The 14,877-nt window shown below is 38.0% G+C and overlaps 1 long non-coding RNA gene across 1 annotated transcript in view; it reads left to right on the forward strand.

The window, feature by feature from the left end:
* Window positions 1-5,924: 5,924 nt before the first annotated feature.
* The window catches only part of LOC309665601, a 30,104-nt gene continuing 21,151 nt past the window's right edge, over window positions 5,925-14,877 (forward strand). Inside the window, exons 1-2 of the long non-coding RNA XR_014266563.1 lie at window positions 5,925-10,273; window positions 11,734-11,825. This is a non-coding gene — a long non-coding RNA (uncharacterized lncRNA). The remainder of the gene's footprint in view (window positions 10,274-11,733; window positions 11,826-14,877) is intronic.

The raw sequence follows: 14,877 nt of genomic DNA on the forward strand, positions 1-14,877 counted from the left end.
CATAAATCACAGCAAGATCCTTTTTGACCCACCTCCTAGAAAAATGGAAATAAAGACAAAAATAAACAAATGGGACCTAATGAAACTTAAAAGTTTTTGCACAGCAAGGTAAACCATAAACAAGACCAAAAGACAACCCTCAGAATGGGAGAAAATATTTGCAAATGAAGCAACTGACAAAGGATTAATCTCCAAGATTTACAAGCAGCTCATGCAGCTCAATACCAAAAAAACAAAGAACCCAATCCAAAAATGGGCAGGAGACCTAAATAGACATTTCTCCAAAGAAGATACACAGATTGCCAACAAACATATGAAAGAATGCTCAACATCATTAGTCATTAGAGAAATGCAAATCAAAACTACAATGAGATATCATCTTACACCAGTCAGAATGGGCATCATCAAAAAATCTAGAAACAATAAATGCTGGAGAGGGTGTGGAGAAAAGGGAACACTCTTGCACTGTTGGTGGGAATGTAAATTGATACAGCCACTATGGAGAACAGTATGGAGGTTCCTTAAAAAACTAAAACTAGAACTACCATATGACCCAGCAATCCCACTACTGGCCATATACCCTGAGAAAACCATAATTCAAAAAGAGTCATGTACCAAAATGTTCATTGCAGCTCTATTTACAATAGCCAGGACATGGAAGCAACCTAAGTGTCCATCAAAAGATGAATGGATAAAGAAGATGTGCCACATATATACAATGGAATATTACTCAGCCATAAAAAGAAATGAAATTGAGTTATTTGTAGTGAGGTGGATGGACCTAGAGTCTGTCATACAGAGTGAAGTAAGTCAGAAAGAGAAAAACAAATACCGTATGCTAACACATGTATATGGAATCTAAGAAAAAAAAAAAAAGGTCATGAAGAACCTAGGGGCAAGACGGGAATAAAGACACAGACCTACTAGAGAATGGACTTGAGGATATGGGGAGGGGGAAGGGTAAGCAGTGACAAAGTGAGAGAGTGGCATGGACATATATACACTACCAAATGTAAAATAGATAGCTAGTGGGAAGCAGCCGCATAGCACAGGGAGATCAGCTCGGTGCTTTGTGACCACCTAGAGGGGTGGGATAGGGAGGGTGGGAGGGAGGGAGACCTAAGAGGGACGAGATATGGGAACATATGTATAACTGATGCACTTTGTTATAAAGCAGAAACTAACACACCATTGTAAAGCAATTATACTCCAATAAAGATGTTAAAAAAAAAAAAAAGAAAGAAAAAGAAGTGAGGCCAAGAACAGAAGCAAGTCCTCATCTTCCTTATCAGGAAGTCAGTATGTAAGTCTACAATTGAAAAATAGAAAGTAGCAGTATAGGAGTGCTTTTTATAAATAGGCTATTTTGTAAGTGAGTGGAGGAATAAAATTGAGTAGTCATTTATAGAAAGATTTTTCTTTCAATAAGAGGAATAAAGAATGGCTTCATGGAGGAGATGTTTTTGTTAAATTTCTTTTGGTTGCAAGAAACAGAATCTTGCCTGACTTGACAAATTAAAAAAAAAAAAAAAGGGGGGTGGGGCTTTTAGTGTACAAGGATACAAGGGCAGTTCTTAGAACTTAAGTGTGGAAAGTACAGCTGAGCCTAATGAGAAACTGGAAGCAAGAATCTGGTGCCAAATAGAACAGAGGTTACTATAAGTAGCCTATCAGTCAATAAGGTCTACAATCTTTGCTTTTCTCTGTGCATCTATCTTCATTTCTATTTATGGAATGACTTCTCTACTTCTGAGCATGGTTGCTACAGAAAGACATCCTCAACCGTAAAGCCTACACCATCCAGGTCCAAGGCGGACCACTGGAGACTCACTAAGACTTCTGAATCCCAGTTCCAAACTTCAGAAGAGGGTATCTGAGTGTCTCAACTTTGGTCAGGTGTCAGTTCTGGTCGTATTAGCAATGGTAAGAGTAGAAGCATCGTGTACAACAAGCAAAGCGGCAGGAGCCACTGCTGTGGTCAGAGGATGAAAGGAACTCAAAGAAGGAGGGGCATAGGCTAGGCAGAAACCCTAACAGGCGAACATCATATATTTTTAGGATAGATATGTTTTGGGCGAAAGGGATATGAGAAAAGGTAGAGGAGAGGATTGAAGCAAAGCAAACAAGTGCAGGTCCTGTTTGGATACCAATACATGGCTCTGATTAGCCAGCAGGGAGAAAGTGAGGGAATGCAGTGTAAAATAAGTTTGGAAACATAGATTCTCTGACCTTCAGACCTAATCCCACTCCTCATCTTTGCCCCCTGTTTGAAGGAGCCAGGGTTCTGTTTGTCCTTTTCTGATGGTTGCTGTGTTTTGTACTGGTAGATTGCTTAGAGGATTTGAAAACCAACCTGTTCAGACCTGTCTGCAAAAGCTTATGGAGGTAAAGAAGTAAAAGGTTTGTATGAGCGCCCAATTTGTCTCCTACTTAAGACTGTACAAGGGAACATTTAATATCCTAAATCCTCAATTAAACTGGTTTCATAATTACTTTTCCAAGTGGAGTTCTATCCAAATTTATACTTAAGAAGCATTTAAAGTACTTGTGAGAGAAAAAGTGATTTTTCAAGTGTCCAGTATAATATCAAATCCTGAATGCCATTGCTTGACAGAGGAAATAATTTTATAAGAGACTAGAAAATTTGCCTGGAAAAATACAAGGGTAAAAAATATATCAATATTCTTTAACATAACAAATAAAATGGGCAAAGATATCTAAAGATAAATTTTTGAAAAGGTGAAAAGACACTAATAAACAATATTAGGAATAAAATAATCTATGATGCTTCAAAGATTAAAAAAAAAATTAAATAGGCTAAGAGCCTACTCTACGTGATGCATTTAAAAACTCAGATAAAATGGATAGACGTCTAGAAAAAGTATGACTTACCAAAATTTACTTAGGAAGAAATAGGAAATGTAAACAGTCATATAACTACAAAGGAAATTGAATCAGAAGTTAAAAATCTTCCTACGTAAAAACCTTGTCTAGTCAGTGGGGCCAGCAATTTCCAGGAAATAGTCAAAGAAGAAATAAGTCTGCAAACATTCAAGGAAAAAAATTTCAATCTCACACAAACTATCTCAGTGTATAGAAAATTGGGGATATTCCTAGCTCACTTTATTAGGTTAGTATAACTTTGATACAAAATCCAGTGAAGCATGAGAACAAAATTGCAGCTCATGAGCACAGATACAAAAATCAGAATATTAATAACACAATCCAGAAGTGTGTGTGTGTATGTGTGTATGTGTGTGGGTATTAAGATAATGCATGAGTTGGTTGATCCCAGGAGCGCAGTTTGATTTTACATAAGAAATAAATTAATGTATATCACCATATTAACTGATGAGAGGAGAAATAATATAATCATCTCAATAGAAATCGAAAAAGCAATGGATACAATTCCACATCCTTTTTCAAATTAAATGAAAATAAATTAGAAATAAAAGAAAACATCCTTAAACTGACAAATGATAGCTACAGAAAACCTACAGCTAGCATCGTATTTAATTATGAAATATTTAAAGCATTCCCTTTGAGCTTAAGAAAAAGACAAGGGTATCTGCTAGCATTATTTGTATGATATTGTACTGGAGTGCTTAGGCAGTAATCAGACAAGAAGAGTAATAAAAGGTATGAGAATTGGAAAGAAAGAAACGAAACTGTCATTTTTAATTTGTGGATATAATCTGTGTGTTAGAAATCCAAAAGAAACTACAGATAAATTACTAAAATTAATACGATAATTTAGCACAGTTACAAAATTTAAAACTCAATATGCAAAAATAAATTTCAACAAGCATAAATGAAAATTTTAAAATATATCTACATCAAAATTATAAAATATCTAGTAATAAATATAACAAAATTGTTCAAGAACTTTATGAAGAAAATTATAAAACTCTACTGAAAGACAAAGAAAGCCTAAGTAAACATAGATATATACATCATGTACATGTATGAAAAGCCTTGATGCCATAGAAACACTAATTATTCTCAAACTGGTTGGTGATTTTGATGATATTCCCGTTAAAATCCCAACAGGCATTTTGTGGTACTTGACAAGTCGATTTTGAAATTTATAGGGAAGAGCAAAGGGCCAAGAAGAAGAAAAGGTACTTAGAATTATTATAAAGCCATGATAATTAAGACAGAGGGTCTTATTATGGAACAGTCAAATGAAACAGAATAGAAAGTTTAAAACAGGTCTACTAGTATATGGATCTTTAATATATGACAGAAGGTTTGTAGCAGGTCATTAGAGAAAGAGTGTACTTTTCAATAAATTATCTTGGCACACTTGGGTATCCACACGTGGAAAAATAAAATTCTATCCCTCTCGCACACTGTATTCAAAAACCAGTTCCATTAAACTAGTCTTAGATGAGAAAGGCAAAGCTAACAACAGAGGAGAGTGTTTCTATGACCTCCAAATGGGGAAGGATTTCTTAAAACACACAAACCATAAAGGAAAACTTAAATTCTATTGTTTCATTCAAAAGATATAAAAATAATTAAAAGAAAATATGCAAACTGGGAAAAATGATTTTTTGACACACAAAACCTACAAAAGATTAATCACCAAAATATATATTTTTTTAAAAATGTAAACCAAAAAACCTCTCTTACAAATCAGTTAACAAGAAAGAGAACAATTCAAAAAAAAAGGGCAACATTTTGAACAAGAACTCACAGATTAATAATCATAAATGGAAATAAACATGGGAAAAGGTGCTCAACGTTATTAGAAATGACGAAGTGTAAATTCAAACTACAGTGAGATAAAATATCACACCCACAATGGAAACTAAAGTCTAGCAACATTACACACTTGTGAGGATGTGGGAAAAAGATGGATTTTATACAGCTGATAGAAGTGCCAATAGCTGCTACAACCACTTTTGAACACAATTTATATTCTAGTAAAATTGAAAATGTGCATACCCCATGACCCAGGAATTCCACTCCTGGAAATCCATGCACATATGTGCCAAGAGAAATACCCTAAAATGTACCTGGTAGTACTATTTATGATTTCAACAAACTCTGAGCAACCCAAATGCCTATCAACAATAGAATAGATAAATAAGTTGTGTGTTATTGCAATGAATTACTATAGACTATAAATTTAATGGATTTCTGCTATATAAAACAACATGAATTTCTTAAAAATTTGATAAAAAATACATATTGCATGATTCCATTCATTTAAAGCCAATCTGTTGTTTAGAAATTCAAGGAAAAGGTAATGCTATTATGAAAAGAAATCAAATTATAAACATAAAATGCTGGGTCATCGTTATTTGAGAAAGGAAATGGGACACAGAAGAGAAAGGAACACACAAGAAACTTCATCATTCTTGGTCATGTTCTATTTCTTGCCTGGACAGTGGATAAGTGGATTTTCACCGTATTTGTTCTTTACACTTTACACAGATTCCATAAATATTTTTGTATTTACGGAACATCTCAGTTTTACAATTCTTAAAAATTGTTTAAGAATTTCAAGAATTAAATTAAGATTAAGAATTTAAGAATTTAAACAATAACAACTTTTCAACACTCTACAGTAGCACCGTCCAAGAGAGTCAGTGCCCTGGTCCAAGGATTCAACCAGCCCAGGCCAGTGACAGCAAAGTTCCAAATGCAGAAATGGATGCATTGAACCATTGTAAGCCTGTCACACCCAGTCACCTCAGCTAATTTCTCTTGTTCCAATTCTTATTTTGCTAACCCATATCCCAATTACAAATTTAACATCCCACATAGATTTGCCCACAGGGAGAGAGGGTACTGATCAACAAACATGAGTCACCAGAGAGCTTGATAGCTCCATTCCTCACTGTAATTTAAAGCTGGCATTCTGGCTGATATTTCAAGTTCTGTAAGCATCCTCAGGGACAATCTATGCCTGTCGAAAAGATGGAAAAATGAATCATTCCAGGGACAAGTGGAGGGGGAAGTTGAGAAGGAGGCAGAGAAACAGAAGGGAAGAAGGTGGTCGTCTAAGCCATGTTTCAGATGCAATAACAAGAGACTTTATTATAGGGGCACTTAAACTGGTTGCAGGCTGAAATTTGAGTGTTTACAAAGCCAGTATATAACTCATAAGGTAGTAAGTGCCATTATGAAAGACAGCATCTTGTAGTGGAAAGAGCAAAGTTTTGAGAGTCAAATTTGACTCACATATTGGATTCCTCACTCATGGTGTGCCTAAGTCTCTATATATTCACCTGTAAACAGAGTTAATAATATTGGTGATGATTAAAGATAATATACTGCTCTTCTCAAAGGAAGGCAGCTTGGTAAGATGGAGGTGCTCTGGTTTTGATCCCAGACCCCAGCCTGATTCCAGCTTCACCACCTTCTGGTTGTATGCTCTCCAAGACTCATTATTCTCATTGATAAAATAGGGTAATGAGACCTACCTTGGGGATATCATGAGACTTAGAGATAATAAGCCCAGTATTGACACTTCAGAAGTGTTCAACATAGCTTACATAATATTATTGTTACTGGATGTGGATTTGTTATTTTAAAAAGCAAAATCAGAGATGGCTAGAACAGAGAGAGAGCCAGAGAGACTCTGGGCACAAGGAGGAGGTGTAGTTACTACAGTGACAGGCCATTGGCATGAGCTGAGATAGCTGCATGGGGCTGGCTATGGTAGAGTAAGGAGGAGGTGGGCATTAGTGACTCAGACATGGAGACTTCTACCCGAGGACACATGTCGATTCACTGGAAAGAAGGGTGGGAAGAAGCAGTACTGCCAGTCAGTCCCAGAGAAAATTGAGTAGCAGATGGGTAATCAAAATAAAAACTCTGATCCAGATGTAGCTGAGAGTCATATAATATGTGGACTTAGACGGTAGCATAAGTCAAAAAACTGTGGCATAAGTCAAAGCATTAATCACATATTCAAAGCAAGAGGCCACAAGATCAGTGTAAGGCTGACAGATGCAGAGCTGGCTTTGGCTTCTTAAATGTTCCATCCAGGCTAAAGTAATCATTTTCTCCTCTGCAAAAGGAATGCTCAGGAGCTCTGGGCTGACCTGGGGTACAATGTCTGGGGAATTCATGCTGGCAAGGGGATGGAGCATTGCTTAACCTGGGGCTACAGTACGTAGAGCAAAGGGAAAAGTTCTGTGTGGCAGCATACTGGACAAAACCTAGATGCTGGCCAGCCACACCATCCAGAATACCAGAACACCATCCAGGCAGAGTCTTAGGCATTAGGATGGAAAGCTGGTTTCAAAAACTGTGCTGGTAAAGGTTTCTACAGATGACATTTTATAGGATGTGGGGGCTTGAGAAATAACATGTGGATGGGAACAATCAAAGTCACAGAATTTGTTTGACACCACTGTGCAAATGTCTACAAGTCCTAGTTATAAAGATGAAGGGGTTTTATCTGCAAGGAGCCAAGCACACCCCATTTTCAGAATGGCAGGAATTGGCAATAAGGGCCCACAGTGGAGTTGAGGCCCATGGCATGCCCCAATCCCAAACCCACACTCTTTAGCTTGAGCCAGTTCTCTGCTAGTTCTTAGGAAAGACAGAGCAAAATGTTATTCACAAAGATGTCCACCCCTGAGTTCCTGGCTATGCTGGATGCAAGTTTGGTCTTTAAAGAATAAAGATCAGTTTCCTGAAAGAACTCTGTACAAAAGAGTGTGTCATTTCAAGGTACTATGAAGAGTTCTATAAGTATTGTTGACTTGGAAAATCATCTTGAAGGGAATACAATTGTATCTCTTGAATGGGAAACTAATCCAATTTCAGAATAACTTTCAAGATCCTTTTTCTTCCCTAGTTTCCTCTCACTGAGGACTTAAGAAATGTTCTAATATGGTTAACGATTTGCTTGCTGCTGCTTAGGTTTACTCTAGAGCTTTAATTTCAACACATTCATTGTGGTTTGAGTAGCAGTTTACTTCTTGGCTTAAACATGATTCCCTACTCAGGGCACCAAAGAGTGCTTTGATTTTACATGTGGTAGGACCGGTAGTTCTTTCCTCTACCATTTGTAATCGCTTTACTTAATCATCAGCATTGCCCACCACCCCCCCCCAAAAAAATCACCTGGATGCTTTTGAGCATAAATAACAAAGGTCTGCTTTTTCCAAATGCCTTCGAACTTGAAATAAATCCCCTCAAATTCTACCTCCCACACCAGGGGGTTTATTCCATCTCCAGTTAGAGTGGGGCGCAAACTCTTGGGGAAATAACTAGATTTTCTAATCCCAGTGTGAAAGGTTTAATGTCTTAGTGTACAACTCAAAACTTTTAATTAATAATACTGTTTTGTGGTTCTTCTATTCACCCTTTCTTTTACCTGACTAAATATTCAATTCATTCTAAAATGTCTGTTTATTTCACCAAATATGACATCTCTAAGCCGCAAGACTTTTTAAAAATTAATTAATTAATTAATCTATTTATTTATTTATTTATGGCTGCGTTGGGTCTTCATTGCTGTGCACAGGCTTTCTCTAGTCGCGGTGAGCAGTGGCTACTCTTGGTTGTGGTGCACAGGCTTCTCATTGTGGTGGCTTCTCTTGTTGTGGAGCACAGGCTCTAGGTGTGCGGGCTTCAGTAGTTGTGGCATGCGGGCTCAGTAGTTGTGGCTCACAGGCTTTAGAGTGCAGGCTCAGTAGTTGTGGCGCACGGGCTTAGCTGCTCCACAGCATGTGGGATCTTCCCGGACCAGGGCTCGAACCCATGTCCCCTGCATTGGCAGGTGGATTCTTAACCACTGTGCCAGGGAAGCCCCTAAGCCATAAGATTTGTAAGTAAAGTTATCATAATTGTAAACTCTGGTGTTCGTTTCTCTCTAGTACCTTGGGGGGAAAATCCTTATGTCCTTCCTTTGGTCTGGCTTGGACATAAGTTTAAATATTCTTCCATTAAAAAATCTATCTCCACCAGGCTCAGCCTCTGTGGCCATCCAAAGTCCTGACACTTCTCTGGAACACTCCTTGGGTTTCAAACTTAAACTAGCTCCAAGCCTGTTTTAAAGAATTGGACTTTTGTTTATATATGAGGAAAATAAAATTGCCTTTTTTAAAAAAAGTAAACACACTGGAGCTGTGTTCTGAATGAGTAGCAGGATTTACCACTTTTATTTGGGAAGCCTTGTTTCTGGGTCTTATTGTCATTCTGTTAAAAAACTGCTTGTGGGCTAGTCTGGAAGAAAGAAACTGAGAAAAAGCAGGAGCTAAACTGTGTTGCATTATAACATTACAGGGACTCTTGACTTGCCCTTGGCAACTAGAGGGGAAGGAAGTATTAGGGACCCCAGGAAACATGAGGAAGTGGGAAGATGAGAAATTGCAGACCCCAGCAACCTGAGGCACTTGCGGCTAAAGAGAAAATGGCCCTGATATATTCCCCTGTGTGGGGATTGGCCGAATTCTTTAGGAATAGTGAAGTCAGCCATTCAGTTAGCTTCTTCATCTGTGCTGGGATCCTTCTATTATCCCCAAATCTTTATTAAAATCCTGTGATAATAGCAGCTGTGTTGTAGAGCTGCCTTGAGGAATGAAGGAGAAGGTGGCTTATGCACATTTGGAGCAAAGATGAAGAAAGGAGAGATCAGGCAGCAAGAGTGGTGACAAAACATGCATGGGTGGCTAAGGCAAGGCCAGAAGAAGGAATGCTGAGGGACAGATGACAACCAGCAACCAGAAGAATATACACTTCTCCCACCGCAGGAGCCTCACGAGTATTAAAGAAGGAGCTGAACTTCCCAAAGCTACATGGCAAGGGTATGTAGCTGAAATAAGACATGTACCCAGAATACTGGAAGACTCAGAGATCTATGAATTATGTATAACACACAAATCTCTTTTTTCTCTTTTAAAAAGTCAATATTGTTTCATTTTCCTATGTGGAAAACACTCATTGACATGCTTCTTATGGTTTACATTCTTCAATCAAAAGCAAACTAATCCAAAGGAATTGGTTATCCTCTGCCAATCCAACTCATGAAAGACTTGTTTTGTTGGACACTGACAAAAGAACCTTGTTCTGTTTTACACCTTGTGGTGAAATCCCTATGAAGGGGAGAACTCAGAGCTGAATCGTGTCGGTTTCTGGCTGCTCCATTAGCCAAAGCGCTCCTTCCCTTCATTCCTTTCAAAGATGGAAGCAAGGAGACAGTTATGACTCTCCACATCCAGGTGACGTAACATGAGGATGAACTTAAGGAATGCCGTTAACTCCCACCTCACAGACATTGAGTTCTTTGCTGGTAAGTCCAGAATCAGTTTCCAGATTCTTCTCAATATCAGACTCCTGGCAGCCACTATGAGTGAATCAGAACTGGCATGTGAGATGTAATGGATTCCTCCTGTGCCCTGTTTCTTCCTCTCAGCTCACCTTTTACTACAGACATTGCTGCAGCCAGTGCCTTTGTGCAAAGGTGTTTCCTGATAGCACCTCGTATTAGCTTCACCACTTACCTCTTACTTTCTCACCTATGGTGGCTTTTCTGCCACCAACTTGAACGACCCTTTGGGAATCTGTCACACTCCCTCACATGTGCAGCCTGGAAGCACAGGGGGAGTTAATACTCATAGGGCAACTCTTGACCAGCGGGGAATGCAAGCCAGTGGATGAGTGCCAAGTGCCCCCCTTTTCCAACCTCTTGGTGGTCCACTCTGAGGCAGAGTCTACACTGCTTGTCAGTCTCCCTTGCCCACAGCAGTGACCAACTCAAGAACACACACTTATGCTAGCTCTCCCTCCTTTCCTCCTTTATTCTCCATTGCCCTCTGCTCCTATTTCTTGGGACCACTTTCCAAAATGAACTACCTACTTACATGCCCTCATTTTTTGAGGAGAAAACCAGGCTAAGCAAACTATACCTTAACTAGTGAAACAATAGTGAGCTTTATAAATAAAATAACTTGATATTTATTTTGTTATTCTTCTTTTATAGTTTCTCCCTCAAGAAACCCAGAAAGGATTTAAACATATGGTATGACAAATTGTCCTTTACACCTCTTCATTGCCTGACATAAAATATTGTCATGTGGATTAATTCATAATCACACACAAATTAATTTGTTTCATTGCATTAAAAATAATTTATAGATGTTTGAAATATTTGCACTTGGTTTTGTCTCTGACAATTTAAAGTAAAAGAACTTTCTATTTCTCTTTTAATTTTACTTTAGATCTGGCTTAACATTTATTCCTATATAGTATGTTGACATATTTTTATACTTGGCACTTGTTTTTATGGATTATATAAGATTGTTTTGGGCTTCCCTGGTGGCACAGTGGTTGAGAATCTGCCTGCCAATGCAGGGGACATGGGTTCGAGCCCTGGTCTGGGAAGATCCCACATGCCACGGAGCAACTGGGCCCGTGAGCCACAACTGCTGAGCCTGCGTGTCTGGAGCCTGTGCTCCGCAACAAGAGAGGCCGCGATAGTGAGAGGCCCGCGCACCGCGATGAAGAGTGGCCCCCACTTGCCGCAACTAGAGAAAGCCCTCGCACAGAAACGAAGACCTTCAGTTCCATACACAGCCATAAATAAATAAATAAATAAATAAAAATTAAAAAAAAAAAAAAAAAAAGATTGTTTTGATAGAACCTGATGTTAAGTTTACCAGAACTGTCCCTGCCCTCCTGGAAATTCTGGCTGTTAATCCATGTCCTGTCCTCATGCTTTAAATCAGAAAGGAAGATCTTATGATGATCTTATAATCTTGTCCTGAGATGCCTCAGGACAATCAAGACTTGGGATTTGTTCTGTGCTGTTGCTGCCTGGTATCTGGGAGTTCATGGAAATGGGAGTTGGAGAGTCAAAAGTAAGTAATTATGATATACCTCAGTAGTCAGTTGTGATGAGGGCAACGTAAATAGGTAACTAGTATTTGTAGCATTCCAAGTCTTAATATTAGAATATTGCCCGTTCTTTTCTGGCCAGTGAAGGCAAGTTTCTTTGTACCTGTTTTATCACTCCACCTTTGTTCATTCTCATGTTCATCATTCAGCAGCTGTCTCCATTCCCGTTCCACTGCTGCACTGAGAAGGATACATTTTTCAATGTGGTTCTGATACCACCTGCTTGGAGAGGTGGCCATCACAATCTTTCACCAGTGGGGACAGGGAGTGAAGTGATGGTTTGTTTCTCAGGGCCACACAAAAAAATCACCCTTTATCATCTTTAACCATTTGTTTTATCTTCGCTCTTTTTTCTTAATTTTTTTCCTTTTATTTTTATTGAGATATGATTGACATATAGCACTGTGTAAGTTTGTGTACAGCATAATGATTTGACTTTATAGCATGAAATGATGACCACAATAAGTTTAGTGAAGGTTCATCATCTCTTATAGATACAAAATAAAAGAAAAAAATTTTTTTCCTTGTGATGCTCACTCAGGATTTTCTCTCTTAACTTTCATATGTAACAAACAGCAGTGTTAATTATATCTATCACGTTATATATTACATCGGTAGTATATATTTATCTTGCAACTGGAAGTTTGTACCTTTTGACTACTTTTGTCCAGTTCCCCCTCCCCCCATCCCCTGCCTCTGGTCACCACAAATGAAGACCTTCATCCTTTACTCATGCTATTAAAGACTCCTCTCCAATCACCTGGGCATTGCAGCCACTATGGAAAATAGTATGAAGGTTTCTTAAAAAATTAAAAATAGATCTACCATACAACCAAGTAATTCCACTCCTGGATATTTATCCAAAGAAAATGAAGACACTAATTTAAAAAGATACATGCATCTCTATGTTCATTGCAGCATTATTTACAATAACCAAGATATGGAAGCAACCTAAGTGTCCATCGACAGACGAATGGATAAAGAAGATGTAGATATATATATGCAAAAGCCATAAAAAATGAAATACCGTCACTTGTAACAACATGGACTGAGCTAGGGGGTATTATGCTAAGTGAAATAAGTCAGACAAAGACACATACCATATGATTTCACTTAAGAGTTTTAACTCTTTATAACTTGTTTTCTTATTCTCTTGTAATGTAAAATGACTTTTACATTATTCCAAAGGCTAAGGGAGAAGCCCCTTTAAGAAATTAGTCTGTGATATCTTCTGATAATTTGACTCGACTTTGGATGAGTGAGGTAGGAAGAGCAAAGGAAACCAGTAGATGTTATGTGGTTCCATTTTGAGAAAGGCTACTCTGAGCCAACAAGAAGTGATGATTACAAGACTGAATCAGTGGAAAGCAGGATAAGCTGACCTCTAAAATGAAGTAATGAGCAATTAATGGTCTTAAGAAACACAAATTTTTATAAGATTACTCCTTCTTTAGGTGTGAAAAAGAGTTAAGACCAATCCTGGACCATAGCTGTGGAAGTCTTGAAGCAGCTCAGAAATGAGGAAAACAAAAGTGTTTTCCTAGAAAGGAAAGCTTATATATACATATACACACACACACACACACACACACACACACACACACACACACACACACACACACATATATATGAAATTTATAGCAGTTTCTCAGTAATAAGTAAAATAATAAGTGAAATAATTGATATTTGGAGTATTCATAGCCTTTAATCTAAATTCCACTTCTGGAATTTTTCTTCAATACCATCTAAAAAGCTATATAAATAAAAAGATACTTGCACCATTATTTATAATAGTGAAACGTTAGAAACATTACATGTTTATTGGTTAAATATATTATCATCTACCAGTTCAATGAAATATTTTGCAACCATAAACGTTAAGGTTATGAAGACCATGTAGCAACAACACGGAAAACATTTATGGTATTTTGTTAGAAGGCAAGTTTTCTCAACCTCAGTGCTACTGGCATTTGGGGCCAGATCATTGTTGTTGCGGGTGGGGGGTTACTTCGTGCCCTGTAGGATGTTCAGCAGCATCACCGGCCTCTACTCACTAGATGCCAGTAGCACCACCACCCCAGCTGCCAACCAAAAACGTCTCTAGACATTGCCTAAAGTCCCAGGCTGTGGGTAGGGTATGGAAAAAGTGCTCATGGTCGAGAACTATTGATAAAGGGGAAAATCAAACTACAAAATTGCTTCTATGCTATGATTAAATCTTTGTGAAATTAAGTACACATCTAGATCAAAACAAAGATTAAACACAAAAATTGGAGCACTGATTTATTAAGGTGGGGGATTCGGAATGATTTTCCTCTTATAAATTCTCAATAAATAAAAATTTGTAAGGAAAAATACTGGAATTGGAGTGACAGAATATTGCAATTGTATTATTTTGCAATAAAAATGAATGGTTTGAGTAAAAGAAAAGCATAAGAGAGTCAATTGTTTTCTTACCTCTAGTCCTAGTAAAGTCTACCCACTGGACCATAGTCACCTAGGACAAAATTCATGATTTACCTTCTAGCAGTTTCCTACTCTCAGGGCTATGATTACTGAAACATAGTGAGCTTTGTACCTCTTGTTTTTCTCAGTGATGGAAAGTCAGTGTATTAGTTTGCTGAGGCTGCCTTAACAAGCACCATAGACTAGGGGGCTTAAACAACAGAAATTTATTGTCTCACAGTTTGAGAGACTGGAGGTTCAAAATCAAGATATTGGCAGAGTTGGTTCCTTCTGAGGGCTGTGAATGAAGACTCAATTCCAGACATCACTCCTTGGCTTATAGGTGGCCATCTTCATGTTCACATGTTTTTCTCCCTATATCTTTACATTGCTTTCTATTTGTCTTCTAATTTTTCCTTTTTATAAGGATACCAGTCATATTGGATTAGGATTCACCCTAAAGACCCCTTTTAGCTTGATTACCTCTTTAAAGGCCGTATCTCCAAATAAGGTCACATTCTGAAGTAATGGGGATGTCAGGACTTCCACAGATGAATTTAGGAGGACACA

The sequence above is a fragment of the Balaenoptera physalus genome (genome assembly GCF_965194825.1).
Source record: "Balaenoptera physalus genome assembly, chromosome: 8".
Taxonomy (NCBI): Eukaryota; Metazoa; Chordata; class Mammalia; order Artiodactyla; family Balaenopteridae; genus Balaenoptera; species Balaenoptera physalus.